This window comes from Prorops nasuta, unplaced genomic scaffold, assembly GCF_024137725.1.
Source record: "Prorops nasuta isolate Cenicafe-Biocafe unplaced genomic scaffold, Cenicafe_Pnas_1.2 PNAS00025, whole genome shotgun sequence".
Classification (NCBI taxonomy): domain Eukaryota; kingdom Metazoa; phylum Arthropoda; class Insecta; order Hymenoptera; family Bethylidae; genus Prorops; species Prorops nasuta.
This window is the reverse complement of record NW_027116822.1, coordinates 1,242,063-1,258,531: the sequence shown is the minus strand read 5'-3', so window position 1 is coordinate 1,258,531 and position 16,469 is coordinate 1,242,063. Positions and strand designations below refer to the sequence as shown.

General features: G+C 37.2%; 1 protein-coding gene across 1 annotated transcript in view; it reads left to right on the top strand.

The window, feature by feature from the left end:
- The first annotated feature begins 1,576 nt into the window (after positions 1-1,576).
- LOC136782299 (monocarboxylate transporter 4-like) overlaps positions 1,577-16,469 on the top strand; it is a 58,889-nt gene continuing 43,996 nt past the window's right edge. The window contains exon 1 of the mRNA XM_066741635.1: positions 1,577-1,708. The gene's annotated coding sequence lies outside the window, so the exon portion shown is untranslated. The remainder of the gene's footprint in view (positions 1,709-16,469) is intronic.

Genomic DNA, 16,469 nt, shown 5'->3' with positions numbered 1-16,469 from the left:
ACGTAGTTAATTTTCCGGCATTCTTAGCCTGTTATCGATCGTAGGCGGAATTAACTTTGCTGGAACGTGACGTAACAATTCTCTGGACTTTTGGACGTACATTTTTCGACTTGATTGCACTGAAGAATAATGCATTACCAAAATCTCCCAAGCTATATATACCCTCCTAAGAATTCTAAATTTCTTCTGGAACCTTCTTATTAATTTTCTTGAAACATCCATTTGAAAATCCTAACGCAATCACATTTGATTTTGAACTGCAAGACGAGCTAAAAGTCTGAAAATAACCCAGTGCTTTTAAATATGGAATAAAAGATGAGCTTTAAAAGTATGGGATGAAATTAGAAAGGAAGGGATAATTAGGGAAGCTGTTTAAAAGCTGAGAAATAGTGATTAAGTAAAATGAGAGTTTAGTAGCAAGTTGGTCAAACTTGAGTCGGCTTTGCGCGAGTGTAATTTTGGTGTTCGGCAGAGTATAGCTCGTTAAATGCTCGTCGCCAAGTAGTAATGGTCACAAAGGGACCCGCCGGTTTCCCCAGAAATCAATTGATTCTACTTGCTGAAATCTGGTAAATCCTGGTCGAATCATTCATAAAGGAAACGATCAGAAAGTGTGAACAAAGTATCGTGCAAATGTTATAAAAAAGTGATTATTATGAGAATCGAAGTAGTAAGGATAAGAAAAGGATCAGCCAGTTTCCCCCGAATCAATTCACTCTACTTGCTGAAATCCAGAAAATTGTAATCGAATTATTCGCGAAAGAAACGATCGGACCACAATTGAAAATGTACCAGGGAGATCTTTAAAAAATCGTTACCAATGAAAATCAAGTAGTGAGGGTCAAGGAAAGATCAGCCAGTTTCCCTCGATGCAATCCATTGTACTTGCTAAAATCCAGGAAATCGTAATCGAGTTATCCCCAAACGAAACGATTCGATCGAATCAGGAGATGATCATGCAAATGAGTTAGGAGAATCAAAGTAGTAAAGGTCAATAATTAGCTGTCTACCGAATTTAAAGAATCACTACTGAAATTTCATTACTCGCATTATTCTGGTCCAAGAATACTTTTCTCGCGCGACACAGTCAAGGACGAGTAATAATAGAAAGGAAAAAATCTTAATTGGGTAGAACTGCAGGGATCTCTTGACACTCTCTTTTTTTAAATAAATTAATTCTACCGAGTCTCGGAGGAATCTTATATAAGAATAGAGAGAAGCACTCGGGGAATAAATAGGTCAGATATATGAAAGCGTTTAGTTATTTAAATGCGAATGGGGGGGGGGGGGGGGTGGGTGGGTGGGCAAAGGATACAGGTACGGGGAAAGGGGAAGGGGGAGGGTAAAAAGGAAAAATACTGACATTTAAGGATGCGCCTTGTACAATCTTACGAGCACTGAACAAGCCTGAGGTAGAAGACTCATGGTGATGGAGGGGGGAGGGGGGTTATAAAGGTGATCGGGGTGGGAGTAGATGGCTGGCGTGCAATGGGGATGCTGCGTGGGCACTGGAAAAGCACGGAGAGAGGAGAAACAGTTCCGAGTGTTCAGACTTCGCTTCGGTTCGGTCAGTAGCGCGACGGCTCTCGTCTCGGCCAGTCGATCGAGCGATAAGAAAGACGCGATTTTTCTCGCAAATGCCAGCCGGTAAATCCGCTGATCCGATCCAACCGGAAGTTACTCCGATCTACTCATCGAAAATTGCGAGGTACACTAATTACGTTCCACTTTTCGCACAATTCTCCCTCCCCTTTCCCCTAATCTATTTATTTTAAAATGTCGCTTAATTTATGGAATTGTTCATTCTAACAATTTTTTAATAAACATTGCAATTTGGGTTCGTGGCCACTGCAGGCACTTGGAGGAGTGAAAAGAGAATTTTGTGAGTTTAAATTTAATTCTTTTGGAATATAGATCCGGAGATCAACTGTTGCGTCTCTCGAGCCAGAGGGTTACTAATTTTTATATTTTATTTTAATTTATCTTATGCTACATTTATCTGCAACCTCATATTTATTTATTTTATCTTTCAACCGACGTTTTTTTTTTAATGTGGAGGAGTTTCATATTTATATATAACTATTTTATCGAGCCGATTATTTATTTTCAATGAGTTAAATTATTTATAATTGATTTTATGAAAAATGTATCGTAGCACACGGTGATTTTAGATATTTTTTTGTTGAACGAGAGAAAGATGCAATATGATAGTTTTTATACGCTTTGATGAGCTTTATTTGTGTGAATATTGCAAAAAAATCTTATTACTGCAGGATATATGTATTCAAAGCTGTTTGTCGTCTTCAGCGGCGCTAGTACCGCAAATAACGATTTTTTTAGGCCCAGAGTAATACAGCCTCTTTAAGGAGAAACACGTTTATGCGATCAGCCGGGGTTTTCGAATTAACGTGTCGGCCAATATGAGCGTTAAATTTGAAGCGCAATTTTCAATATTCCCAAAATAGCCAATTTTATTAATACCACATATTTATTTATGCTTATACATTTTAGTGCGAAAGATTGCTTTTCAAACCACCTGTGGTTTTTCATACCAAAATATACGACTTTACCTTGAAAATGCATTATGCAAACTCTAAACGAGGCACGAGAAAATCTTTTTTTACCAACTTTGGTAACTTAAACAAAGACAAAAACACGATTAAAAAAATATATTAAATTTAATGGATATAACTGTGTCAGAGAAGCTTCTCCTCAACGACACAATGCGTAAGGGAGCTTTATTATTTTTCACGCGTCGCGTTCATATTGAAAACTCCAGCTTTTCGCAGTAATAGTACCTCTTTAACCGAGCAAATCATTTTCCAACCACCTGTGCCCACAGCTACTTTACTTTAAATACACGTGCATTCCTCTTGTAAAACAAATGTTATCGCACTTAGGAAGTTGCATAAAAGCTTTTTCAAGAAATACTCACTCATCTTTGTAAAAACATTATGGACGTTCGAGGTAAAAAACAAAATTTCAATAATAATACCTTGCATGTGCGTGGGAGAATAAAAAACGACCAGGTCTTACGTTTAATCATCATTCTTTAAATACATCCTGAGTTCTCTTTGTTACACCGAGTGAATAGTATCCACATTTTACACTAAACGTTCGTTACACTATGCTCGAGATTAATTGCAGTTCACCAAAAAAAAAAAAAAAAAACAAATGAAGAAAAATGAACAAGTAAAAAAAGTAATTTTAATATCAGTATATTACATTCGAAACTCGATCCAAGATTTCTTTCGAGCAAACACACTTAAGTGGAACGTTGACAAAAGCGTCGCTCAACTGGCTTTGGTTTTCGCAGAATTCCCCGTTGGTAGTTTAATAGCTTTGGGAAGGCTTTTCTTCTTGTTCTTGGAATTGGCTGAGTGAGACTCGGATGATGACATTGAGCGAAGCGGTAGAAAAAAAAGTGGAGGGGATGGGACGACGGAACGATCGGGGGGCGAGGTTCCGTTTGTCACTAGAAATCAAAAGGGACATCGTTCGCTCGTCGGTTCGTTTGCAGGTTTCCGCTATTGGCTTTCCGTACGTTCTTTCTCTTTGTTTGAGTATGTCCTGCTGTGTGCGATATATAATACGTACGTGTGTGTGTACCAACGGGCTCTGCAGATCCAACCGTATCGCGTCACGCTGCAATTGAACCGATAACAAACGATAGCCTCCCCCTCCTATACACTCCCTTCTCTCCCTAACCCCACTTCTCCATCATTCCTCCTTTGAAGGTCATTGTTCCAGACAGCAACCACCTTTTAATTGGTCACGTTCAATATCCAATGAAAATTAACGCGTTTCGTCGACCCTCCGTGACGCTAAAATCAAAATAAATAAACATATTGAGCAAACAAAAGGTAAATGGAAAGGATTTGTAATTGCACAGTTTGGGTAACAAAGATATAAGCATCGAGTGAAGAGGGATGTATAGATGTAAACAGAGGTTAGAATCAACGTGGGCAAGAGTAATGGTGGTAAAATTAATCTGTGATTCTTCGAAGGAATAAAAATCGTGTTTAACGTTGGATTAACGTTGTCTCGTTTGTTTTGGGAAAATTTTGGTGATCAAATCTGCGACAGGAGAGGATAAGAGAGTTTTTTATAAGCTTTTACAGTGGAAAGAGTCTATGGTGGGAAATATTTATAACTGTTGCATCGGTATAAATTGAGAGTTAAGGGAAGGGGAAATAAAAGGGGAATATTTAGCGAGTACCATGTATGTTTAAATAACATAAGAACCATTATTAAGAGCATTAAATAGATTGGTGATGTTTCCAAAGCTAATCTGTGGCTATTATAGAGGATGAAAATAAAAGTTTAATGCTTGATGAAGCTTGATTCGTTTGTTTCAGCAAAAATTTGTTTACCAAATAAGCTTAAGTAGGATAAACGAAAATTTTTGAAACATTCTAAGAATGGAAGGGATCTGAAAAATATAAAAACTGTGTGGAGGGGTTCATGATTATAAAATTAGCGAAGCAAAGTTAAGGGGAGAGAGGAGAGGGTATTACAATGATAAGAGTAAACAACTATTAAGAGGGATGATACAGAGTAATAGGAGTTAAAAAATAAAGTATTGTAATACGGAAAATTGATTCGTGTACTCGTTGACCAATTTCACGTCGTACGTAGCATATATTTTTAAATAAAATGGGAATTACGAGCTGTACTACAAAAGCGTGTATCGTCATTTTCATATATTAATTTATAAAGCTCCTTAGACATAAAACCTTCACAAAAGCTATTACCCAGTCGTGGCTGAAAAATTCACAGACTTTCAAGTCCTGGCACGTGCACCACTTCACGATGGAGTCCTCAAAATTCAATTTGCTAAACAGAGTAGTTTGGTTGTTGCAAAAATTTCCACTAAGAGAATATTCAAGACAAAAGAGAAACAAGTGTCATCCAAAGAATATTCCAGTACCATTAGACCTTTGCTTATCTTGCAATCGTACCAACGAAATAAATAATTGAATTTTCTCGAAAATCATACCTTCTATAATGGATTTCTTTTAGTCAAGTGTATTTGTTAAGACTCATCGCTATTCATGTGGCTGTTAGCTATATAGAGTTTACTTTGATAAAGTTCAATATGCTTTTTGTTGGAATTTCCCGGACTCTGCGAGTCAAAGATGGAATGGAGATGTATACAGTGAGAGATGGCGCGATTAGACACGAACAAAAAGCCGAGCATGCACGAACACACACGAACGAGCACCGGCTTGCTTGAATAGAGCCGGTGTGCTCGCACGATTTCACAAACGTAAACTCACGTATTCTGCCTCGACACAGGCATGCCTCACACACCAATAAAAACTATAGTATACGTTCTCAATACACACGGATGAATTTCACACAAAGGTGAGTGATCGCACGGAAATATTCTCGCGAGTGTCCAAGTTACCGAGGAGTGAACTATCGAGCAGTCCAAGACGCGAAGACTGTACACTGCTCGACATTGAATCATCTATACATGTGCAGTCCCTGCTTCTCTTTGAGATGGACACGAATCAATTTTGCGAGATGCATTTTTGCTGCAGGATAGTAGGGAAGCAGAAACTGTATACGTGTATACATTATTAATTTTTCAACAGTGTACGAATGGTTGGAAAATTGATCGAAACGCTGAACGAAATCGTTATAGAGATGGCCGAAGAAGAGCTTGATAAGGATGCTACTCTTTAAATATAGGAAATGAAATCAAGCGATTATGAAGATTTACTGAGAAACGAGAAGTATTGCGTATGGTGAATGTAAATTAAGAGAGAGAGGGAGTATCCATTATAGATTTACTTTACACAGAAATAATGAATTTTATACGTGCTGGCACAATTATCCGTAGAATATCCATGCAAAAGTTCACTGGACACATCGAAAATGTCCCCTGAATATCGTGAACTGTCAAAGTGATATTTCGAAAAAGCATAAAGTATATACTACTGCCAAATTATGTAAAATACTTTATTATATAGCACAGGTGGCAACCCTAAATGACGTCACTGGTCGTTCAGCTTATTCTTGTACCATGTGATTTGAATCGAAAAGGAGAAATTGATGAAGCTAAAATGATTTGGTTACCAAACAAGTTGAATGACGATAATTGTCCAATTTAGATCAATCTCGGGACAGCCTATAAGGAGTTTAATGAATTTTGAGAAAGTATCCAGACGATTTGAGGCAAGGGATTGGAATTTAAATTCTTGGAAAATTACTCACGAAAGTCTGGCTTTAAGTGACTTGGTGCAGAAATCTGAGCAAAGAAAACAGTCGGGCAGGGAAAAGTCCGATTAACGAGATGAAGTTAGATAAAACGCACTATGCTCGAGGGGAGCTTCGTTCCAAGAGAAATGGAGCTTGGATTAATCAGGGGAACAACGACTAATGAAGCTTTTCTACTTGGCCATTCGTTTCTGCGTGTACTATCACGATTTATAGCCAATATGCTGTATATATTCCGTTCCAGTGATACACGCCATTTTCGACCGTTGTCAAACCAACAATAAAACTGACTCATAAATTTATGCCCAGCAATGGGGCACCATTTACTTTATCCGCATGCCATTCATTAAATCATTAATTGCCTCGTAACACAACCTCGCAACTTTATGAACACGGAATATTTCTAATTACTGGATTATAATTATTTGAATATAGAGGAGCTTGCTATTTTTCAATAAGAGTCTAATTTTTTCTTCGTTCTCTCAACTGCTCGACTTTTCATCCTTCCAAATGAAAGGAAGATATTTTTCAGGCATTTTAGTCAGAGAAAGAGTGGAAGAAAGTGTTTTTTAATTTTAATTTGCATTAATTGTTACCTGTCCAATTATTGTGCGAAATAAATTGATTTTATTTGGTGTAACCATTGTATAATTGAAAAATTACAATAGAGGTTAATTTTCTTTTTCAATACGTTTCCATCGGAACTGATGGTAAGCAATTATTTTCACTATAAACAATAATAGTAAATCCAAATAAATTAATTCATCATGTGTGTGTGTGTGTTTATTCAGATCAGAAGCTTATTTTTAGGCAATGGATCTATGTCAGCTTTCTCGTAATTTAACTAACTGACAGATATAAAAATATGCTAAAGAAGGCCAATCCACTACGGATGAACTAGTTCATTGCAACTGTATCGTATTAGATTGATCTCGACTACTTACGATAACTTTCGTGATCTCATTATAATAACCAGCCAATCGGAAGCCTGGATTTCGGTCGAGAATTATGTCATCTTGCTAATGGCTCATTCGTCATTATCGTTCTAAAATTATGGATCACCAATGCATAATGTATTACTTTTAAAAGCGTATTACAAGTTCAACTCATTTGTCATTGCTATCTTCGCACGTAATAATATTTAAGCTCAAAAATTATTTCTATAGAGATGGCAATCCCCATACATCAGGCAATGTTTGCTGTCAAGTTGGAAATAAATAAATGCAAAATAAATTAGTGAACAAAGTATTGAAATATCGTTATATAGTTATATTAAAAATTAAATTCTTATTTTCTTTTGTAATATTATATAAAAACACTTTTGTTTTTTCTAACAATCTTTATATTTATATTACAACTCGAATCGTTATTTATGATATTTTTCCATAAGTTTAAAATGTGCCTTATGCGAATAATGACAGAAACGTTATATTGAAATGTTTCCGGAACCTATTTGACACGCGTTGGAACGTTTTAGAGACATTCTTGACACCTTTGTCTATATTAAACGGTATGTAAAAAATATTTTACAAACCGTAACGATAATGTAGTTAATAATTTCAAATTTTCTTCATAAGAATCTAAGATTGAAATTTCAATAAACAGTTTCCCAAAGCTGGAACAAATTCAATCAGGAGACTCTGCAGAGTCTTGCACACTAAGTAGTAAAAGTTAAGTTACACGTGAATGAGGTACAGAGTATACTTTTCTTCAGAGACACCTGATTTTTTAATTCCTTTAACCAAGAGTTGGAATCTCTTTTTAATATTATTGTATATTTTTATTCCAATTAAAACTGTTTGAGTAAATGCCAGCTGTGACTATTTTTATGCCAAATATAGTTATTAAACGAGGATTGCTTTTTCAACCTGTAACGCATTAGCAAAAACGGTCTCGGAACATGTGTATAATTATCGCCTTATTTTACGCATTCGAGAGTGCAATAGAGAATACCTGCGCAGATTCTGCGAAATGGCAAAGGCTGCATTACGCTAATTACCCCAGCTGGAATGCGTTTTCACGATCGATTGCCAAAGTCAATTACATTTTATAGTTGAGCGTGCAGCCAACACTTAACACATTTGGGTGATCGATGGATCTGCCTGGCCCTGCAGATGCTTTACCCGATCGGTTCATCAACGTCCACTCGTGCCAATTCTCACCCCCCCCCTCCACCCTCCCTCCCTTTATCTTGATCACTTTTCTTTACTAATTCAAAAATTAAACAATTAAATTTTGTAGCGAGATATTTACATTTTAATTTTAAAAAAATATTAAGAAGCGTTTAAAGCCGACTGAAAATTTAATTTTCTATGTCTGCTCTTATAAACTTTATATCACTGAAACACTAAATCATTGTTTATTTATGACTCAATTTATTTATTTGCTTCGATGAATGCTTGGAAAATTTAAATAACAAAATCGAGAAAGGAGAGTGGTGAGAATAATATCCCTTGCGAGTTTCAACCAATATTTTCAGTTCTTGCAGGCTTTTGTATATTGAACAGTTTTTTTATTCCTGGATAAAGCGGACCCGTGACAGGTGGCTTTAGTTTCGAAAGCGGATGTTTTCGATTGGTCGACCCGTTTCCACCAGCTTCTCTCCCTGAAATCTTTTTTAATTTTCTATCCACTTCGAACCGTGCATTTTATCGCAACTCGAACGATAAATGATGGCGAATCGTTAATTAAAATCACGCGATAATTTAAACTCGTGATTGAGCAGTAAATTTACTGATATCGTAAAATAGGAGTCTCTGCATCAGTTTCGAGATTGCGCGAATGAGTTTTCTTATTTTTGCAACGCGAGACTGAGGTTGAGACGAGTTTTAGGTCGAATTAAGTGATACGAGTAAGTGATAGGGTCAGACTCGATAAATATTTCAATGAAGCAGAAATAAAGCGTGGTGAGAAGCCTCGATATCTTTTTATTTCGGTTCCATAAGAAACGCTGACTAAGTGATACGAATAAGGGTCGAACCGGACTTAAAAAGTGCCTCGCGACAAAGGAAAAACGTGTACTTATTTTGTTAGAACGCCAAACGAATTTTTAGCAGTTCTTACTTTGATGCAGTTGAATTCTTTTTTTAGAAAAATCTTTGACAAACGGTTGAATTTAGTATATAGAAAAGAACATTATATATAGATTTTTTTACTAATGTTTATTTTTCCCACGGTAAAATTTATAATGCTTTGTAATTTGGTGGAGTTGGAGCTTTCTCTTACCTCTAGTTTTAAAAAAAGCCCTGGCTCGAGTGAAGGTGTAGCATTCCTTTAAAATAAGTGATACGAATAAGCGATTTGATGAGGCATGGGCAAATATTTCGACGGAATGATAATAAAGCGGTGTGGAAAGCTGGCTAATTTTTCTCAACTTTTTACGAAATACGTAATTCGGTGGAGTTAGAGCTTTCACCTACCTCTGGACTTGAAAAAAGTGCTGGCCTGTGTGAGAGTGCAGCATTCCGTTAAATTAAGTGATACGAATAAGCGATTGGGTCAGACTTGAGCCAATATTTCGACGAGATGATAACAAAGCGGTGTGGAAAGCTGGCTAGTTTTTCACACCTTTTCACAAAACTACGTAATTCGGGCAGAGTTGGAGCTTTCACCCACCTCCAGACTTTAAAAAAGTGCTGGCCTGTGTGAGAGTGCAGCATTCCGTTAAATTAAGTGATACGAATAAGCGATTGGGTCAGACGCGGGGTAATAATTCGACGAAACGAGGAAAAAGCAGCGACGTTGGGAACTGAAAAATGTTTCGTACCTAATATTGCAACTGACATTCGTATAGTTTATAATAAACTATTTTACGTCATTCGGGGCAAGTATACTTTCTAATTTTTGAATATTAAACACGAAATATCGCATTTATTTTGCGAAAAATTCATGAAGCATAATGGTGGTAATTCATTTATTCACTGTATACTTTTTGATTTTGCATAAATCTTCATATTTACTTTATTAAACTTTCGAAAAGCTGTCGAGTCTCTGCAGTATTGAGAAAAATACTAGTTTACAGGTAAGAGGTTTGAAATGACTCAGTAAATATGAATAAAGTTCATTTCCGAGTAGCTGCTTTGCTAATTATTTCGAGGTTGGTCTTCCGGTGTGAAGTTTATGCTGTGGACATTGGTAAGGATTGCGTAAGGGGAGAGAAGAGTTGATGGTGGTACGGAGTATGGTGGGTGGAAAGGGTCGGAAGGAGAGAGTTTTATGAATTAAACAATGGCTCCTCGGAGTACGCGGGATGAACAAAAGTGTCCGGGGGCCCGGTAGACTCCGAGTTAGCTAAGTTTTCAACGGTCCGAGCTGACTAATCCAATAAATGGATTGCACCGTGCCTCTTGTCCGCTTTTATCTCTGCTTACCACCTGCATAGCTCTCTCTCTCTCTCTCTCTCTCTCTCTTTCACTCTTACCGAACCACTCCCCCTCTCTATCTCTTTTTTTTAGCTCCTTCTCCTCGCCATTCAACGATAGCTTTGCATCCCATCAATATAGATTCGATCGATTCGTCTGGTACATCTTTTTGCAATAGTTTACGAAAATTGCCTGTTTCCCACATTGTTTTTACTCCGGCAAATATTCCGGTACATTGTCCTGAAATAATTTTCAGTTTTATTTCAGTGCATTGTTCTCAAATGAGTAATTTCCCGCAATAAAAACTGTGTGCGGGGGAAACAACCACTTTTCTCGTACTATCGCAAAAAGAACCGTTTGTTACTCGCACGAAGAATATCTGCACTCGTGTGATATAACGTAAGGTACTCTTACCTTATACATCACTACATGTGCGTGAAATCCAATTCTCCACACTCGTTACAAAATATACTTTTCCTTAGAACTCACTTTTAACTACAATTTTAGTACTTTATTCTTTTCCAATTGGTTTATACATCATTCCATACTTTCTTTTCTCATTATATTGTCTCATTATTTTCTTTTCTTACGATAAGCATAATTGCTATTTGTGCTGAATACTTTCAAACACTGCAAGTACAATTAACCCTTTTGGCTATACTACTAGATTGTGTAATCTAGAATATTTATATAGAATTTCAAGTTTGTAATCTGGGGGTTGGTTTAGTTATATTTTTAAGATACCTCAGGTACTCGTTTAATTAAGGATTTCCAACTCATCCCTTCATTTTCATTATAATCCTGCGTATACAAGTTAAATCAAAAGATTTAAAAATTTATACATTGTACTGAGAGAGATGTACAATTGAAAATTATGGATTAGGATAACCAATGTTTTTTTAAATCGTACCTCGAATACTGTACTGTGTCTGATGGTTAAGAAAATGCATCATCAAATATTCGAATCAATCCCTAAAGCTCGATGGAAATATTGCAGGTTCGTCAAGGGTCTTGAATTATAAAGCGAGGATTATTTCTGTGGTGATAAAGTTCCCATTGCCCTTTTCTATTTGGAAAATCGATGAAACATAGAAACTCGCGATTGTAGGCACGTAGAATCTCCTGGATGAAGCGAGCGAGAATTAAGGTGTCCTTGGGCAAAAGCGAGTTAAAACTGAATGTCGTTTCACTGGCTATAAACGGAAGGTGGTAAATTGCACGTATCAGGATCACAGCCTTTATGCTATACACATGCTACCACCCGATAATAGCCTGAATTTCACTCTCGCACCTATTACTCGCTATTGTTTACTTACCCTCAATGTCGGATATCACGACTGACTATAGGGAATCGAAAAAAAAGCCAAGTTTGCCATTCTACGCCAATGGGACTTCATTTGCTAGTGGAGTAAACAGAAATTTAGGCCGACTAGTCTTTTATTCAGCATTTTTGGGGACGGGGGAACGGGTTAGGAATCGATGAATGAGCGAGAGAGATAAGAATATACGTAGGAAAATTAAAGAAGGGGAGGAAGGATGCAATTAGCAGTCGCGCGAAAAAAGAAAAAGTAAAGATTTGAAGGAAATTGGAAGATAGCAGCGGGGAATAAAAGAGGAACGAAGGAGAAACAAAATTGAATTCTCATTTCTCGCGCTCGTAAATTTGTGGAGAGGCAAGAACGTAGCTCGCTGGAGGCAGTCTTCACGGTGTCACTAGCTGTTAGATGTGTTTTTGGTGAGGAGAGAGTAAACGAGCGTCAGAGCCCTGGAAGCCACCGACGTTCGTAGAATAATAATTCTCCGTGCCAATTCGCCCTAAGGCACATTTACATTAAACCCCAAACCCCAGCAGAGAGACAGGGTGGTTGGTTGGATCAAGAATCGACCGTTATAACACTCGAGCGCTGACTCGTACTACTTAAAAATAGTTCACATGTCAATAAAATTTTCTTTCTCGGAACAATTTTTTTCTTGGCGAAATTCACTCACTTTGGTGCAGGTTTTTTCTTGAAAGAACTGCGAAGTTTAATCGAGTTTTTTCGATCGCTCTCGATAGTCTCCGATGCTAACTGGACCGTTTTAAAGAGCATCGACAGTGAAAAGAGAAACCTTCGTCTCGTAACACACATTTATGCTGCTTTAATGGTCCCACTAACTGAAATATACGTCTATTACCGACTAATTCTTGTTCACGCACGGTTAGTTGCGCGAATAAGCCCCGTTAATGCGAATAAAACGCGTTTATTTCCCTGGTCGCGAAAATGCTTGAGCTTTGCTACTTAAAATTAGTAAAAATCGCTATTAAAGACAATTCTCGAGCAACGAGTGGTAACGATTCGACAACTCTGCTGAAAAATCAATGAACAAAGGTTGATATTATGGTTTTTTGGTTTTCCAGCAGCAGCAGGAATTTTCCTCTTTCGAATTTCGATTTTTGAGTGGTGGTCTGCACGTAACTGAAACGTTCAGTGACCGAATAAATCTTCTGATTGGTTCTACTTGGTTTCGAATATATTTCCGTTACTTTTGGCAGTGATTCATTTCGTACGTTGGATTTTTTGGCCGATGGTGCCTCAGGGACGCGACTAAAAAAAAAAAGGTAAAAATAAAGAAAAAGCCGAGAGACTTTATGGCCATTGATATATCGTTTCGAAGCATCTCGATGTTCACAAGGGAACACACAATCAGTTGACTTTGTTTATTATTATTCAATAAATTCTGACGTGGACGAGGAATCCTGACTCATTATTTACACCCCGACTTTAAAATACACAACATACCCCTCTCTTCTCTCCCATCAAAAAACTAAATTCTACTTGTTTCACCACATTAACTTTCAACCAGAAAATTTTGTTACAACTTAGACTTTTCTGGGGGAAAAAAGTTAATTCGAGTTTTACGAGTTCAGACAATTTCACATAAAATTGAGGTGGAAATTACAAGTAAGTTTTATTACAGGCCATAAATGTTCCTGATGTTATGATTTAGTCTATTCAAGTTTAGGCACCTTTTGATCCTTCAGGAGACGGTGGTGCTCACAGCATCGAGGACTCTCTTATCGAAACAATCGTTGTGCAGGAAGCCAGAATTCATCAGCCGGACCAATTTCACACACCTGGTTGGCTGAACAATTAAAATACAAGCAACTTCTCTCCAAGTTCAATTGTGGCTACTCCTGGAACGTTTCACCATCCTGGACATCTTGAATATGTATCTGGATATCCTGCAGGATCGTCCAATATCTCTGATGGTATTGCTATAGAGAGCAGAGAGGAATTATCAGTAGAGAGTTATGTTTCTCGTTAATAAAACACGTTGCCAGATTGTAACTGACCGATTAGGACTGTAACTTGTGGTTGAACGTTCCACTTTAGAGCGAAAATTCGATAATCGAATTTACCGGTCTGAAAAGCCAACAGCTGGCCGGTCGATCTGCTATTTTCGTCAAGATAAAAAGTGCATAACACTTGTACTCCCCCTCCTATGTGTGCCATACATACACATTTTTACAATAGTTTTTCCTGTCAGTGGTACGAGTCAATAAAAGTGCCGACTCAGCGACCTGCACCAGATAGACGACCATTATTAACATGACAAAGTAGCATTTGGTAGTTTCAGGCCAAAATTCGTCCAAAAACTATTCAGTTTTCATCATCCTCGTTCGATTGTGCAGGCTCGAAGAACCGTGAACCAGCTAGCTCTTATGTTACAACCGAGATGCATAATTGAAATATTTACGCTCTACCGATTTTGTCCAGAGCCGATACACGAATGTTCAAAAAAGCGCTGGTGTTTAGCTTCTTTATTAATAATGCAATGTTGGATCTTGCACATACTCTACTTTTAATTGAGTTGTACCACTCGAGCTTGAGGCGACTGATTTATGGTTGACACACTCCACTTAAGAGTGAAGCACCGTGCTCGTCTGCTTTATGGCTGATTACCATCACTCATTCGTATTAATCAGTTCTAAGGGTACTGTATTAAATCTAATCAATTTCTATAGTGTATGCTTGGTGTATATATAAAATATGTGTATGTTTATATAGTTTGGTATAATGTATTATATATACATTGTTTAATCTCGAGTTATAGTAGATATAACTTATTAAACGATGACTCCTATAAGAATATAACAGAGAATGAATCTTAGTAGTTGGTGAGTTTCACTTTGTATAAATTTTGTATTATTATTTTAAATTTTCCATAATAATATTTCTGGAAATACACGTGAAATTCTAACACTCGGTATTTTCTACAGTTAATTTCCTTTTCGCTTCAAAAATTTCTGCGTTGTATGCAAAAAGCATTATTAATTTAAAAATATTTTCTTTGGTTTATCGTTTGCGTCGCCATGGCCGATTTAGGACCGACTCGTTCCACTTATTTCGCTTTGCTCGTCTACTTTATGGCTGACTTAACTACGCCATTACTTAAAAGTCCCGTAGCTTGCATGCTTAGCTCATAATTGACTCCACCACCTTTTCCCAATAAACTCTATCCAAGTATCGGCGTTTTTCCCCGCCTTAATAACGGAAATTTGTGCCACTTTTCTAATTAGTTTCCGTGATAAATTTTAATCAACAGTTTGGTACATACAACTAGACGGGGATCGGATAAAAACTTTAATTCTTTCTTTACGCGAGATGCAAATTGACAATATCTCGATCGTCGACAAATCCGGCGTGACGTTTCTTCGTTGCGATGATTTATGCGATCTCGTTCGTGCACTTCCGGTACCGGAAGGACAAGCCACGCCCCTGCCGCAGCTTCCACCTAAGTGCAACGAGCAAATTTTGCATACCAGGATCTACTCTTTAGCACCAATCACATCGATCTCTGGCTACCGATTTATCGGCAGCTTAATTCACTATTTACATAACATATCACTGCACGATTAGTAACGGTAGTGACTTTTTCTCGCAACTTATACTTTCACGTCTATGAAAATTCTGTGTAAAAAATTGTTAAATGTAAAATCGTTGTTTTTCATAAATATGAATGATTTTTTACTTGTATACGAAGCAAAGCTTAAATGGGGTTAATTGATAGAAATATAGGAGGTTTGTTCGTCTATGTGCTATTGTGGCGTTTTAATCGAATACCACAGGGTTGATGTAAGCGCACCGCATTGACGTTTTGCAAATGGGGTTGATGTTTTGGGTAAACAATGAACAGGATATGAAAATATGACAATGTTATCCGAGAGTTGGTTTTCAGCGAGTAATTGGTCTAATCGGCGAGAGAATGGATAGGTTGATCTAGGTGATAGATTGCATTGGTGGCTGGTAACAGAAACCGAGGTGAAATCGTGTTATCAAAGTCAAAGGACACGCCTGTTATTAGCTCCAGTCCTACGACAATGCTACAATGAACGAACTAGATTACCTTAAAACCTATTGGGATACCTCCCCCCCCCCCCCTGTCGACTTTACCTCAGAACATTTATTTTCCTGTCCCTCACATGCAGTGATTTAAAATCCTCGGTACTCTCGGGGCAAGAAAAAAGAAAAAATACAGTAGAAAATCCTATTATTAATCCGACAATCCAATTTTCAATAAGATAAAGCTACCATTATACGGGAGATTCCTACAATTTCAGCAGCTTTAGCGAAGCATAATTTAAAGAAGATCTACAGTGAATCTTGAGCTTTAAGCAGTTCGCAAGAAAATTGCTGATCTAGCGAGAAATTTCTAAAAATATTCCTTCCTTCGGTGATTAATTTTCAACATTTTTGCTAGAACCATATCATAAATTTCGTAGGACACAATTACTAAGAATAATACATGAATTTCGGTATAATTTTGAAATAAAGTTGTTATTACAAAGACTCCAGTTTGGAGCCTCGAGCGTTGGCTCTAAAACAGATATTTATGTTGGTT